The sequence below is a fragment of the Micrasema longulum genome, unplaced genomic scaffold, assembly GCF_059751315.1.
Source record: "Micrasema longulum isolate JH-2025_06_02 unplaced genomic scaffold, ASM5975131v1 h1tg002956l, whole genome shotgun sequence".
Taxonomy (NCBI): Eukaryota; Metazoa; Arthropoda; class Insecta; order Trichoptera; family Brachycentridae; genus Micrasema; species Micrasema longulum.
The window spans coordinates 47,468-64,402 of NW_028280070.1; positions in this window are offsets into that span (position 1 = coordinate 47,468).

Here is a 16,935-nt window from a genome sequence, read left to right on the forward strand (position 1 = left end):
TATTTCATCCTCTTTACAACTTTTCAATACCTACCTTTATAATTTAATGTATTATATCTTTATACATATATAATTCCTCTGTACGTGTGATGTCACTGAACTTCTCCTAAACGGCTTAACCGATTTACGTGCGGTTTTTAGATATAAAAATACTTTGCGCTGTGCGTGTTCGTAGATATTAAAATCGTCAATCTTATATGTAAAAAAGAAGTAAGAAGCATAAATATTTTATTCATCAATCTACCAGGGTTGCATTTGAGGAGAATTTATTTACAAAAAAAGATGTTGTTTTTTTGTATATAAAATAGGAACATATTCTTCATCTCTGTTGTAATATGTTAATATAAACAGCTCCCCAGGGAGTTGAATCCAGTACTTGTCTACAAAAATTTGGACAAACTCAAAATATTGTTTATAAATTCTTTAAGGTTTTTTTTCTCATATTCTCGTATCAACAAAATTATATAAATTCTAATAAATAAATAACAATAACAGTGTAAGTCACTCTCCAAGCACAAGAAGTAGCATTTTTTTGGAGAGTTACAGTTATAACATTAACTAGATGTATAAAAGTAGATTTGTATGGAATAATAAAAACATGTACCATTTATGAAATATATTAATAATTTTTTTAAATGGTGTTTTTACATTGCAATATTACTTTGTTCGTGTAGTGTTGGCACGTAAGGGTGATATTCCAAATGATCTCGCGGCCGTAGAAAAAACTTTATTTTGTATGTTTGCGAGATAAAAGTGTTTTCTACGGCCGCGAAAGCAGTTCAGAACAGCATCGCTAAAGCTTAAGACTCATCACCTTACCTTCACGGAACTTACGATTAGTAAATACTGCATTTGGTGTACCGATGCAGGGTCCTATGCACCACAGATACGACGATGACGATGAAATATTTTATTTCAGTATTTATGAATGACTGGCTTAAATATGCGAAGGGCAAGACTGATAATCTCACCTTCATGTAACAAACCAAATATTATGAATTGTTAACTGCATTGATTAACTAATGCAGTGTTATTGCACTGTTCGGTGCAGATAAGGAATTGTTATTTTTATAGATAAGTTAGTACTTTCGCCTTCGGCGGAAATTATCAGCCTTGCATCAAGATACGGTTACGTATGTATGCGCTTGTCTTGAAACTTTAGTATCAACAAAGCATCAAATAAAAAAAGAGTTGTTAATAAATTCACCTGGCCCGTGTAGAAGTATAGAAATTGAAAAAAAAAATTTTTCAGACGTTGCGTAGTATGTATATGAATAATTCAATTTGATGAATCTCACCCAAATAAATAAAGGTTTCAGCAGTGTGTAAAGTGGCCACTTAAACCAGCCAATGACAGGTCGTAAGCCCTATAGATGCCAAGACTTCTATATTACCTTCTCTAAAATGTTTTTCATCTCTGTTGTAATATATTAAAAAAAGAGATATAAACGAATCAGGTCGTGGTTCCTTGGATTGTAAGTGAATTATTTACAAATCAAAAGTGTTTTAAGTATGTCCAAATGCTTTCAGACTGTCTGGATTTTCTCCCTAGGGAGTTGTTTGTATTAAAATTTGATGCAACAGAGAGGGAAAACATTTTTGAGAAGGGAATACGGGCTGTTGCAACAAGTTAAAATATGAACAACTCCCTAGGAAGAAAATCCAGCCAGTCTGCAAGCATTTGGACATACTCAAAACATTGTTGAATTAATTACCTGGTAAAAGAAGAAGTATACAAAATTAGGAAATTGTTTTCAGGTGTTGCCTAATAGGTGAATTGGTTTAGCCGGATGAATCTCACCCACATGATAAAGGTTTTAGCTCTTTTACTTCATAAAAGTCAACAGATGGAAGAGTTGAAGAAATGTTGATTTTTAAACATGGCAAAATGGTGAATATTACACAGTGTGTAAAGTGGCCACTTAAACCAGCCATTTACAGGTTATAAGCCCTGTAAATGCCTAGACTCTCATATTCCCTTCTCAAAAATGTTTTCCCTCTCTGTTGCAACAAATTGAAATATTTACAAGTCATTTATTGTGTATGCAGATAATTGGTAGAATTTCATATGGAAATTGGGTAAAGTAACCAAAATAAAGCACTATTATAGGATTTAATTCTACTTTAAAATAGTTTGATAATGTCCTACCAAGACCAAAACGAAATGCGTCACATATATATAAAAAAGGAGAATTTAATCCAACAAAAGCGTTTTATTTTGAATACCTTACCCAATTTTATTTACTACTCGTAGAAAATGGCCTCAAAAATTTAGAATTAGAACGCAAATATTCAATAAAAAAACATTTTTACCCTTCACCATCATCATCATTCCCTTTCCGCACTTATGGATGCATAGAGCACAGAATTGGTACACCAATCACAGCGTCTCTGGATCATTTTTGTTACATGAAGGTAAGATGATCTGTCTTACGCGTTTGGTAGTGTGAAAAAACCCTTTTAAATAAATATTTCATATCAACCATGTCGGGAATCGAATCCGAGACCTCTTGCATAGCAGGCAAACGCGCTGACCATTACAGCACGAAGTCAATAAACCCTTACCTACACCTGATGGTGAATAAGGCATTGCATTGTTTAACGAATCGCAGAGTATCAATATTTTAAATATTAGTCTAGGTACCTTAAAATATTGCAGTGTCAAAACATCATTTTGGAACAATATTTCATGTCGATGTTATGAGGAATCGAACCCAGGAGACAAACGCACTTACCAGCTCATCACGAAGCGAAATAATCTCCCCAATATTGACTTTATCAGATTTTTTACCCAAGAGTGTTTATCAAATCTGCTATAAATAAATAACAGGTATACCTAGTAACGAGGACCCTTAAATTAATTTCGTTTATTTTTTAAAAATATTTATTTATCTATTTTACAGAAACGAACAGTCGAAATTATATAATAACCTTAAAAAAATACGATTTAAGGACAGACCAGCAAAGTTTCTAAATAAAAATCAAACACATTACATTGTGGTACAACAAAAGGGTGTGTTTATTTGTATAAGAGTAAGTGTTTAGGTGTGTTTGTGTGTATGTGGGATTAAGTATTCAGGTGTGTGTAAGTGTGAGCATCATCAAATAGCAAGTGGGATCGTATCTTAGCCAGAAACAATCAGTCTTAATTTATTTTCAAATAAATTAAGGGGCGTGTTAAATATTTCAATAAATTTAAAAGAAAGCATTATAGTTAGAGAACGATAGAGGAACGATAGAGAAAATAGTGTAATGCATAGTTAGTGCTACAGACTGGCAGATGGAATAAATACTTATTTTTTGTCATACTAAAGGGGACATTAAGATTAACTTTGGAGAGTAAGTTAAAAGAGTCTAGTTTATTATAGAATAATTTATAAAAATAGCAAAATACGCACTATATGCGTCTACTTTCAAGGGTAAAAAATTCATTTTGTTTAGCAGATTGGCTGTAAGTGCAAAGCGTTTTATTGTTTTTATAATCTGGGTATTTTAAAAATGGTATAATAGTTTTCAGAAACCTAATAATCTAGGTAATTTTATTTATGATTGTTAATTTTTTTTTATTTATAAACTTATTGCAGAAAATAATATTCATACTTAATAACAGGGAATCTATATAAAACCAATTAATGTAAAATGAAAACGGAGTGTTCTTTGTTTATGTCTCCATCTAACATGGCACAGCCTGTTCTAAGATCGAGATTTTCTATCTTTAGAGTATAACTAGTCTTATACTAATAAAATAATAACATAAAAAAGATAAACTAAAACTACTTGATTATAAATGCCTGGCTAATCAAATATAAGAAATTAAAAATCATTATTATACAAATATAAAGTATATATATGTGCCAAGAATACATGTTACTTAAACATAAATAATATAGTATAATATATAATAAAACAAAAATAAAGCAAAGATATACATAAACATATAAATAATATGTGTACCAATTATATGAATGTAGTGACATGATGTGTTATTATCCAGCTCTTGTTTGTAAACCTAAAAGTCAGTGATTAAATAAGGTAAATAGAAACTAGATTTCATTCGGTCCATGTTCTCTGTAACTGCAAGACGTGCTGCAATCCAGCTCTTATCTGTTATTAAATTATATCATAGTTGGAAGCGAAGAACTAGAATCCCAACCGTCCGTGCGTTCTGTAGCTGCAAGACGTGCTAGGATACTTATTGTATAGCACCCTTGAGGTGATTTGAATAAAAATGGCGCTACATAAATTATCTATAGTAATAGTAAAGTCTAAAGCACTTGTCCAAGGTCTAAATATGCTGAAACTAAAACTAAAATATAATTAATTAAATACTAATGGCGGTCTCTGTGGTGTGTTCTGGGCTGTAATTCACCACTGTGATTGAGCCTTCTGGCCAGTTGTGGTGCAAAAAAAAACTCTGTCGTCAAAATGAGCAAAACGAACTGTTTCATCTTACTTTATTTTACGCAACCTGATTTGACCATTTTGACGAATACGTAACAATAATTTATCATTGACTTAAGTTTTTTAGATCCAATTTCCCTCTACTAAAAAAATGCGTAATGTCATTCTTGTTTATTGAGGATTTTATATTTTAAAATCAGAACATTTCTCTCTCTTCCTCTCTCTCTTCCCATTTCTTGTTTCTACCCTTCTAAAGAAGACCGTAACGAAAGTGTTGTAAATCATCCCTCCCCCACAAAAGGGTTTATGTTATACAATTTCACTTTTAAAATACGCTTTTCTACAATACAATAAGCTGTAAGGATGATTTTACAACGCTGAGGTTTGCTTCCGCGATAAGTTTTACAATTCAAAATTGTTTATTATTTTGTCTTAAATAATGATTTTTTAAAAGTGCCTTTCTAAACTTGGAAGCTTTTTTGACATGATTTTTTACTAGTTTTATTGTTTAAAAGAAAAAAAAATGACAAAACATTTTTTACAAAAATCTGAAATACAGTAGCTATTCATATGTTAAGTGTCTTTGGCACGGGTAACCCCAGTGAGGTCACATTATTTTTATTATTAATTATAGTTTGTAAGACAAAAAATATGAATAAATAAATAAATATCTTACTTTTGCGTAACTTCCTTATTAAAAAAAAAATGCAATTTTTCGACGAATGTGTCGGAAATCTATGTATGACATGGTTTTAATCGCTTGATATCTTTTTTCAGGATTTTTACCTAAGAGTAGCTATCGAGTCAAAAACGCCAATAATTCCGGTTCAATTTCACATACATAATTTTATTCTTCATCCACCCGGACTTTGAGTAAATAAAATATTTAGAAAAAACGCCTTTACTATATAATGTGACGAATTACATTATGTATAAAAATCCAACATAAAAAAATCTCTTCCCGTCACATAAGCTTTTAACCCTTTACCAACCATAAAATTTAAATCCGAGTATTATGTAAATTGTGTATTCAGTCGACCCCATTTGCGTTTTAAAATGCGACCTAAACCCGTTAGCCCAATAGCGTCAATGCGAGATTCTTTATTATGGAAAAAAAGTTAATGCGAACCACGTGCCGCCAAGTACCAGCTACCTAACCCCTTCCCACCCCAAGTAACCCTTTACACGATCATAAACATCTCTCCAACCCTTTCAATCCTTTCAGATAAGTTATTTTTTGTACTTACATAAATGTAGATACCTACGTACAGACGTTTTTTATGTATAGGTAGATACATAGTTACATAAATTAAACTCGGATAAACCACTTAAACTTTTGAGTTATAGATCGACAGGTTATGAGGTTACTTCTTCCTCATCTTTAAAATTAGAAAACAGCCTGATTTGGGTTCTTATAATTAAATAAAATAATTTGATAGAGTTATCATATTCAACGGAACATAAATAGACGTGCCAGAAAATGGGAATCAAGTTGTCGTTAAGCTGAGGTCAAAAATTGTATATTTTATAATTTTACCTAGCCATGCATGAAAGACGAATATATTTTAAAAGAGGACAAATAAATATTATTATATTGTGATAAATCGAAAGTGATGGTTTTTGAAAGGGATGAAAATATAACTAAATGTGAGATCAGCGTGAACGGAGATATTCTGAATCAGGTAGAAGAATTTGTGTACCTGGGAAGTATGTTTACTAGGGACGGAAAGGCCGAGAAAGATATTGAAAGGAGGGTGAGTGCCGGGAACAGGGTGAACGGTGCACTAAAATCTACTTTGGCAAACAAATGTTTATCGCAGGAGGCTAAACTAGCAGTTCAGAACGGAGTTCTAGTTCCAACTCTAATGTATGGGAGCGAAGTATAGAATTGGAAAAATAATGATGAAAGTAGGTTGAATGCTGTCGAAATGCGATCCCTCAGGTGAATGAGTGGTAAAACGATGTATGATAGGTGCACAAATGTCGAGATCCGTGAAGTGTGTAAGGCTGAGACATGCATTATTGACAGAATCAAGAAAGGGGTGCTGCGTTGGTTTGGACATGTAGAGCGAATGGACAGAGAAAGAACGGCTAAAAGGATCTACGACGCAAATGTTGATGGATGCAGAAAACGAGGAAGACCGAGAAAGACATGGCACGATCAAGTCCATCAAATACTTGAAGATGGACATGTCAAAAGTAGGAATAATCGGCGTGCGTGCATGAGAAGATGTATGAATGTAGAGGAAGCGAGGTCTGTATGCCAAGATAGAGTGTTATGGCGTTCTATCCTCTCTGCCTACCCCTACGGGAAAACGGCGTGATGGTTGTTGTTGTTGTTGTATATTGTGCGAAAAAGACAACTGCACGTCAGACTGATTATGCCTAACTAAAATAGACAAAAGCGAAGTTTGGTTGTCTTGTTTTCCGCACCCCAAAATTAAACCGATATATTTATTTTTTGGAGTAAAAGTATCAGAATGACGTTTTCGGTGACAGTAGTTCAAAGACTCCATGTTTAAAAAAAAGATTACTGATTAGTATTATAGTGTGTAAAAAAGACAACTGCACGTCAGACTGATTATGCCTAACGAAAAAAGACAAAATTAATGCTTCGTTGTCTTGTTCTACGCACCCCAAAACTTGAGCGATTTAGTTATTTTTTGTCAGTGTCAGTACCTTTTTGCTTTTCAAAGATATTTATCATATTTGTACGTCCAAAGACAGCAGATAAAACTTTTCAAATGGCCCTAGCCCTCAAAAGTCACGACAATGGTAAATATCTATAGTTTATAAAAAATCACTGGTTTAGTTCTATATTCCAGGGAGAAAATACTAGAATACGTTAGTGTTAAGAAAAGTTGGCCCGCGTTTGCTCTCAAAAAGGTTTTTTGTTTTTGGCACCTAAGTCTAGAAAAAAAAGAAATCGAGAAGTACACAATAATACAAAATACATGTATTCGTACTTAAATTGGAACGAGGAAATAAAAAAGGTAATTCTCAACTGACTGGGATTAATTGAACGAATCAATGATGATTCGTCAAAATGATCCTAAAACCTTTTAAACCAGGGTTTGATCCAGTGGCTAGTGTCATGAACTTGCGCTTAGAAGTACTAAGTTCGAACTCTGTTGTTGTGCAACTTAATTCCCATTTCTATTAATAACTTATTTATAACAGGGTTACGAATGATGAAATCAGGCGAGAGTGTAAATCTGAGTCAGGTATAATTGATGAGATTGAGAAAGGGTCTCTGAGATGCTTTGGTCATGCAAAACGAATGGGTGATGAAATAATGGTAATACATGCATGTATGGCGAAAATGAACGGTAATGTGAGACGAGGACGACCAAGCAAGATGTGGCATGATCAGATAAACCAAAACCTTGTGTCTGGTCATTAAAAAGCAGGCAGAACCGAAGGGCATGTATGACAAGGTGTATGAATGTGGGTGAAGCTAGAAATGTATGCCAGGGTAGACGTGTACGGCGGTTCATTCTCTCTGCCTATCCCTAGGGGAAAATGGCGTGATGTGGTAGTAGTAGTAGTGACTTATTAAGGTACAACTCCTTGAAATTGACTCCTGAAATAAAACATTTTGGGTTCATCATAAGGACGTGTATACTTCTACCAATTTTTTTTTTTGGTAGCCACCAGATCCGCAAGTATATACGACAGGGCCTATACAAGAACCATAGATAAAAGCCTCTTCACTTTTGTAAAATATATTCTAATTTCCAATGAGTAATTTTTTAAACTTAAGAAAGGGAAAAAATTTCCAGTATTCCGTTAATCCAAGATATTTTTTTAGATAAAAAACGAATGAAATCCAACCAATGTGTAGATTTGATCATATCTATAAGATTTCACACGTCCTTTTTATAAAGGGGATATATTCCCTTACAGGTATGAATAATAAACCCGAATAGGAAAAGGGGATAAAAACAAATTGAATGCATAATGAAAGGGAATAAGAACAGTTTTTAGGTCAGATTTTATGCACATTTACCTCGAATTGACGAGTTTTTTGTGAAAATGAAACCTTTTTTCGCCAATGTGTCAGCACGTTTTATGGGTTATGCATAGAAATTTGACAGCGTGAGATGCGTTTTGCACAATCCTGTTTTTTCTTGCAATAGGGAAATATCACTTTTTTTACAATTTCAAAGTAGTACCTACTTATTAGTGGTATAAAAACTATTTTTTAATTTAAATTCCCGCGAAAACGGTCATTGCATTGGCTACGTATACGTCATGATTCATATTAATTTCGAACTTTGTTTATAAACGTTAAATTTTTTATTAAACATCTTATAGAATGATGACGTCACAATTATCAAGGCCTAACATGTCGCGTTTTTCTGAGTATACTTTTTTTTATAACTTATTTTAAAAGTTATGTATTAAAACATTTCTTCACAATATATCAACATATTGATTTTGAAAATACAATTAATTTTTCTAAATCCTTTTCATATATTTTTATCAGTAATCGTAGTATATGATATTTTTCTTTTATCACATATTATGCATCGGTGTATGAAATTGTGTACTTGTAAGTATTAACATATTACAACAGAGATGGGAACATTTTAAAGAGACGAATACGACAGTCTAGGTATTTACAGGGCTTATGACCTATAATTGGCTGGTTAAGGTGATCACTTACACACTGTGTAACATTCAGCATTTTGCCAATGTTTTTTTATCTTATTTTTTATATTTTTTTCTTTGCATTTTACAAGTTACAAATACAAAATAACACTTTTATATAAACACCTAAGAAATCCCACAATGGCATGACCTGTGGGTGGATATACATTTTAATACTACTTCAAGAATACAATAGATTTCAAAATATAAAAAAATAAGTGCATAATATTAATACTTGTAACCTCATTGAAAACAAGACGTTTTGCGCCCTGTAGGACAAACGGCACGTATGACGTTTTGGCACCAAACTCGTACGCAATGTTTATTAGAAGCGCAGTCGGCAGTCATAAATAAATATTTTGTTTAAACGTTATTCCCGATTTGTGAAAATACCCTATAGAAATGTATTTGTTGATTTACTGTTTATGTACGCCCAGAAGACCTTTACATGACACGTATACAATTAAAATCAAAGAGTTTCATGGTATAACGAATTCTTGCGTAGTACTAATAAACAGAAACAATAATAAAAATAAAGTATTAAATGACATTATGCTTTCTAAATATAATGATAAAATCCTCCAAATAAGTTGGATTCAACAATATAATATTTATAAGGAGCAGTAGTATAAAAAAAGTTAAATAATATTTAAAGTTAAATAATTGTTGCATTTATGTCAAAATTAGTTGTTTTATTCGACTGCTTCGTGCGAACTCTTCTGTCCATTTTGACGAAAACACAACAATTATATAACTTTAAACATAATTTAACTTTTTTTATGAAACCGGCCCTAAGTTTAAAAATGCCCGTTGGAGAGTGTAATCATTATTTGGTCAAATAGCATTGACTATCAATATATAAGTTATCACCTAAATGGATATTTGTTAGTTTTATACCGAATTTCATCAGAACCATTTAACCAGGAAAGATTGATAATAAAACCGTAAAATACGTGACTTCTAGACAAAAGTTTCAAAGAAAACATGTTTTTTTATTCGATATTCAATATTTCAATAAGTATTCTATATTTAAATTACGTAATTCATCATTTTCGTAGCATTTCAAGTATTTTTTCGGGGTTTTTATAAAAAAAATTTAATTGGATTATTTTAATCTGTCAATCACTTATTTACGACGGTTACAGATATAAATAGGCATGATTTACTTTCGACATTAATAAACTGACGAAATATAATTGTTTATAGAGTTTACAATAAGTTTAATTCTAATAAGTAGGAAATACAATTTGTTAATATCATCAGATACTTGTTGCACATTATTAATTATTAATTCGATACGTATCAATGAAATTTAAAACATAAAAAAAAAACTGTTTCAGATTTGATCATATTTTTAACGTGTAATAAAAGCGTTATTTCATTATTGTACTAAAAAAAATTATATTAAATAAGTTTTGAATATATTCAGTTTTTTAACCCATTGAAAACAATCCAACGTTTCCCAAGCCCTCTCTTATACCCCTCGCCCCGTTAAAAAAATATATTTTTTTACTTTGGCGCCCACACACGTGCACCCCCATACACACTTATAAAGATAAAATTCTCCTCTATTACGTTTTATTGAATTAACAGGAGAATTTTTTATCAGCCCTATCAATATGTTAACAATAATTGAACGTAGTTATGTAGAAAGCAGCCAGCCATTGAAAAGTGAAACTGAGATAATAGCACTTTTGTGAAAACAGTGAATAATCAAATCTACACAACAGTTGGAATGTTTTTGATTTTGACAGATGATAAAAAATTAAAACATTGTTTTTTTATATTTCAAACAAGTATCTTATTAAGTATTTGACCAGTTTCAGTCGTAGTTTTAAAGTGCAGTAAGATTTTTCTAGAGCTGTGGGTTTTTCTTTTAGAATATGATTATTCCAGTTTTTTGATTGAAAGCGGCCTGGCTGTTTTCAGCAAAACATAGAATTAACCTTACTTCACCCGCTAACACCAAAATCTATTTTTTGAAAGTTGTGGACTGGCTGCTTTCTGCATAATTACGGTCAATTAGTATTGTTGTGTTGTGTAGTATTTGTACGTATTGTTGAGTTGATAGCGGTAAAAATCATTAATAAAAAAATATAAAAAAATATGTTCACGTGACATCAAAATATAAGAATAATGTATAAAAATTAAAAAAATCATGGGTTTTTGGATTGTAAATTGTTGACTTAAATATGTTTTTTTTTAAATTAACGATTCATGTTTATTATTTATGTTAAAAGCATTAACTTCGTGGTCAAACATGTTTACTAATATCAGTTAATATAAGTATACAACCGCTTACCGATTTTTTATGTCTACCGGTATTGAGACGCACTAGTCTCTTCGTCAGAACACTCACTGAACTAACATACAAATACTAACATACAAATACTAAATTACACCTTCATGTTCGGTCATGTGCATGCTCCTGAAAGGGAATTTTTGTGTTTTAAAAGTCCTTTCCTAATATTTGATATAACAACAATATATAGTGTTTATTTTGATATTTGAATAATATACAATAATCTGCATAAGATAAAATGAAATAGGAATTGTGCCTATTGATCTCTATGCCTACTAGTGTAGCTACTGTCTTTTGTATCATTTTGGAGAAAATATGTATTTTGTGAATGTTTACCCCGAAAATGCTAAATTATAGGGGTGCTCGAAGCGTCACTAATATTACCAAGGGAGTAGAGAATTTATTTTTATTTCAAAGAACAAAAAGGTGTGAATGAATAAAACTTAGTAATTATTAAAGGCTATTTATCCAGATCCATTTTTGTAAAGAAATTTTTAAAGGACGTACAAAAGAGATTATCTCCAATATTTAATCAAAATTAAAGTAAGACAGGTATTAAAAAAATCAATTCATTGGTAGTTTTGAGCACAAAGTTAGCAAACTGACGATGTTGGTCAAGACAAAATTTGCTCACTGGCAAAATATTTAAATACGGTTCCATCGAGAAATTGCATTTAACTCAATCTAGTTAAATAACTATTTAGCCAATGACAGGTCGTAAGCCCTGTAAACGCTCGAATATCGATAATCCTGAATTTGAAAAAATTCTACCTCATCTCTGTAGGAATATTGATAAAAAAAAAAAAAAAAACTATTTGGTTTTCGTTAAAATGTACAAAATATTCAGTAAATATGATAAATGATTACAATAAAACACAATAGTGTTAAATAATGATAGAAACATTAATATTGTGTTGTAAATATTATTATATTGGGTGTTAACATGAGTTGTGATATTTTTTTTTAAATGAAGGGTACAAAAGGACATAGCAAAAAAAATAAAAAATAAAACAAATTAGTAAATAATGTATACTCTTTATTTGGTTTCTCCTTTATTGCTTCGATTGAACGCTAAAATAAGGATGTGTCCAAAATGCTTAGTTTAGTCTACTTAACATTCCATTTTAAATGCTTGTAAACAAATAGAATAAAATACGTAACGTAAAAGTAAATATGTACAATATATTGTAAAGCAGAAAGTTTTATTTCAAATCACGTACAACCTTTCCACTTTGTTTGAGTTTTAGTGTTTATTTGTAAATTCGAAAAAAATGGACACACATCTGAGACGTTTTAAAGTACAGAAAAACTTGTTTCAAATTAATGAGAACCATATTTTATTACTTTAGAAATAATACAGTGGATTAGAATCATACTAAAAACGTATTTAAACATGTCTAGCAATGTAAATTGTGCAATTAAATAAAAGATTGAAGCATCTATCTTATTAATATGTATCTTTTTTGGGTGATCCCGTGTAAGTTCGATTCGATTTGACGTTTCGGCTACCATTGCAGGAGCCATCTTTTTACACTTACACGGGATCACCCGAAAAAGATTCATATCTATAACAGCGACAGTGAAAACCTACTATTCTCCTTTTTTGCCACATAACGATCTGGATATTTGACAATCCTGACAACATGAGTTCGGGTAATCGGAATCCTACTCTAGTTCGTTTTTATTAAATCCATTTTTATTAATTTTTTTCATGCATTTTCGAAAAACTTGCATTTTTGAAAAGCTTCGCAGTACAATGCTCTAATTTTTACAGGAAAAAAAATATTCCGGTTGCACTGAACTTCCACATTAGCAGTGCCTTTTCCGCTAAGTAAAAACCTCTAGTGCATGGAAAGCGACATTACAATAATATCGATTATGTCAATTGTTTTTATTTTTCATTTTTTGTTTGTTTATGTCTCGTATTTTATCAATTTGTATTGAAATACTATTTCAATATTTAACTCCTTATAAAACCCAGTTGTTTTGCAATACTGAGTTATTTGTTAATTTGTTTTGAAATATGACTGATATGTACATTGAATATTTTGATATTTATTATGTTACGCCTATGGTTATTCTTGTTATTTCACATATTCGTCCCCAAGGGATGAATATTCTGCATAATGTATTGTGCTGATTCATCATCTCTCAGCGAATGTAAATATTCCAACAATGGGGGATGCAAATTTGGTGAGAAAATAAGATTCCACCCCAATAACGCGCACCTCCTCTTACCCAGTGGCTCGTATTTAGCAATCCTTGCATTATTTCATAAAATAGGGTAAAAAACGCATTAAGCTCTAAAAAACGATATTCCTGGAAGGTATAATGAATAAAAAGAGAGTCACTGTCTATTGTGAAAATGTCAACTGAATGACGTAATATTTATGGTTGTTGTTAAGTATTTCTTACCCATTTTGACTGCGTAATAAAATAAATGTCTTTTTTACCGACGCGCATTTTTGCATTTTTTTTACGGTGCTTTCATCATTGTGTTTTGAATATTTTTTGTCTTTTTTACGTATCCAAAACACATTTTTTTATGACATCTTTAAGAAATTATTTTTAAGGGACACTAGGGTATATATTCTACAAAGATTCATGAAATAATAACTCACACTAGTCACAATTTTCAAACGAAATTGTCATTATATTTTTTTTAGATTTTAACCAATATGCTTTCTCTGTCATTTTACAACAGAGATGGAGAACATTTAAAGGAAGGTAACATGGAAGGCATTTACAGGGCTTATGACTGCGTTTCCTATATTGAAACATTTATATTTCTTCTACACTTCGATATTTCCATCTGACGATTTTCGAAAAGTAAAAGTGCAGGAACCTTTATTGAGGTGGGTGAGATTCATCTGGATAATTCATTTTACCCTTTATTTCTTTTTTGCCGTTTTTTGCCGATTTAAAGTAATTTATATACAAATCTAGTTATTTCTATTTTTATATATCTTAAGCTTTAATATGGTTGTTTTCTACAGTATATGTTTTATAACTTGAATTATAAAAATTAAACATTTGTTTTATTGGTAGGTTGAAAGAAATTGCCACTTGGCAATAAGCCCGCAAATGTACAATTATTTACAAAAAAAAAAAAAACAGTTTTTGGCTACAAACATTTGGACTCGTATATATCCTTCTCTCATAAAATGTAAATTTTCTCCATCTCTGCTTTAATATGTTATTTTTCATAAATTAATTGAATTTATACAAACATTTTGTCATGATCGTAGAATAACGGCGCATGTGATTTTCGTCAACTTTACATGAGAGCGGTTTAAATTTGTTTTAGAAACTTTTTATCACAACTTCATAAGTTCAAACGTATATAATTTGATACTGGATCCATATCACGCTTTTTTTCGAACTTGCAATACGAAGCATTTATATAACCTTTTCAGGATCAAATATAAAAGAAAGTCAATATGGCATTTTTTGCACATTCATCATTGTTCTACGCTCACGAAAAAATGTGTCTGAACAATTTAAGACTATCTTAGTAAAACGGAATTTGCTAATTTCGAAGCGAAAAGACGCCCCCGCCTTGAAAGTCAACTGGCAACTGAACCAGAATCGAACTAGAACTGAATACGACGAGGTAACTCGGGTAGCGGATAAACAAATTCAGTACCACAGTAATTTGTATGAGAAAAAAGTGTAAAAAATTAATAAATATTTGATAACGTATTGCAAAAAAATACAAGTCGTTTAGAAAAACTGTTAAAATAATAGTTTTTTTAATGTTGTGAAATATTTTTGGTTATTGTTATGTACCTAATTAAGTCATAATACTCGTAACGCGGCAAGGCTATTCTAGAGTTTTTTTTATAAAATGCTGGTTTTTTTCTGACGCAATTATAGTGGCCCTGTTAGTCCTGTCAGTAAAACAGATCTAGTGGCTTCCAAAAATAATTTTAAGGTTTTCAAAAAGTTTTGTGATCATTTCGGCGAATTGATCATGTCCAATCAATTTAATCCCAGTCATTGAAGCATTCACTTCCCAATCCGATGAAGTGCATATTATGTACTTATGAATTACCTTCGTTCAGGACAAAGGTGCTAAGGGTACCAGATTACACAGAGCTCCTTAGGGCAGCTTTTCTCGTTCGGCAACCAGTAATTTTTACGTGTATGTGGGCACCGCCAAGGAGACTTATGTCCTCGGGTGCGGTGTTTGGTATGTGGTGGGCAAGATGACCCAATTATAAGATTAAACGGCAATTTCTTCCCACCTACACAAACCGTTCAGTTTGAGAAAATTACAAGTACATGGACATATTTAAACAGAAATTTATAATTTTATACAAAAACACTTTAACACAAATTACGTACAAATAAACACAAATTTTAATTTGGTATTATAATTATCATTTTTCTTTCCGCACTCAGTGGTGCATATGACACTGCATTTGTTAACCAAATGCAGCGTATTTTGATCTACATAAAAGTAAGGTGATCAGTCCCGCGGTTCAGGTGCCAGTCAACGAGATATTGCAGTTTAAACAACTTTTTAAATAAATATTTCACGCCCACCCAGCCAGTAATCAAATCGAGACGAGGCGAAATTATCTCTACTTGATTTCTATATTCAGGATTTTTACCAGAGAGCAGCCATCGAGACGGAAACACTCGTCCAGCGTTCTGGTTCTATTTCGCAAACAGAACTATATTCTTTATCCGTCTGGACACAGAAATACACAAATAATTAGTGATGCATGAGAATACATACTTATTTTATAAACCTTAAAATGTGTTTAAACTAAATTTTTACACGTTGCAATCTCGAAAAATAATTTAAAACTGAAATTATTTTAAGCCATTTTTTACATAATTGGTACAGAAGAATTAAAATTTTTCGGATAACTGAGTTCCAGACGATATCAGGATATGCATGAATCTGGATAATAGAATTAACTATTAAATTAAATCAACATTTTGAAAGAAAACGCAAAACTTTACTTTAGATCACTTTTTTATTGCTTTCGAAACAACACATTAAAAACTTATTTAAAAATGTCCAGCAAAGTTGATTGCTTTACTTTATTAGTAAAATTAATTTAAATTACATCTCCTTTTTTAATTTCCTGATAACGATCCGGATATTTGGCAATCCAGATGACTGGAGTGTGGATAAACGGACTGTGCCTAGTTAAATTAAATGACTGTTTTCGTCAGGTGTCCATTGTACACGGCAGCACAAGTTTACAAACATTAAAATACATTTGATTTCCAAGAATAAAAAGTGTAGCTAACGTAATATTTTTACAGTTTTTTATCGGAGGTGTTTTTATTATTGGTGGCATACCATCCGATTTCGCGACTGTCCAAACAAGAGCTTAAAATCTAGACAAAGCGTGCTATTTTTTGCCAGCAAACCCGAATAAATTGCGTATGCTGAATTCCTATCTTTAACTGATGGACCCAGGCGGGTTTGAGCGGGCCAGGTAGAACCATCGACCAAATGCCAGCAGCGAATAATAGTGGGTGGATGTAAAATGTTTACGATTATTTCGACCATCTAAATAGACCCATGACGAATTGGGTCTAGGTACCTGAGATCTCAA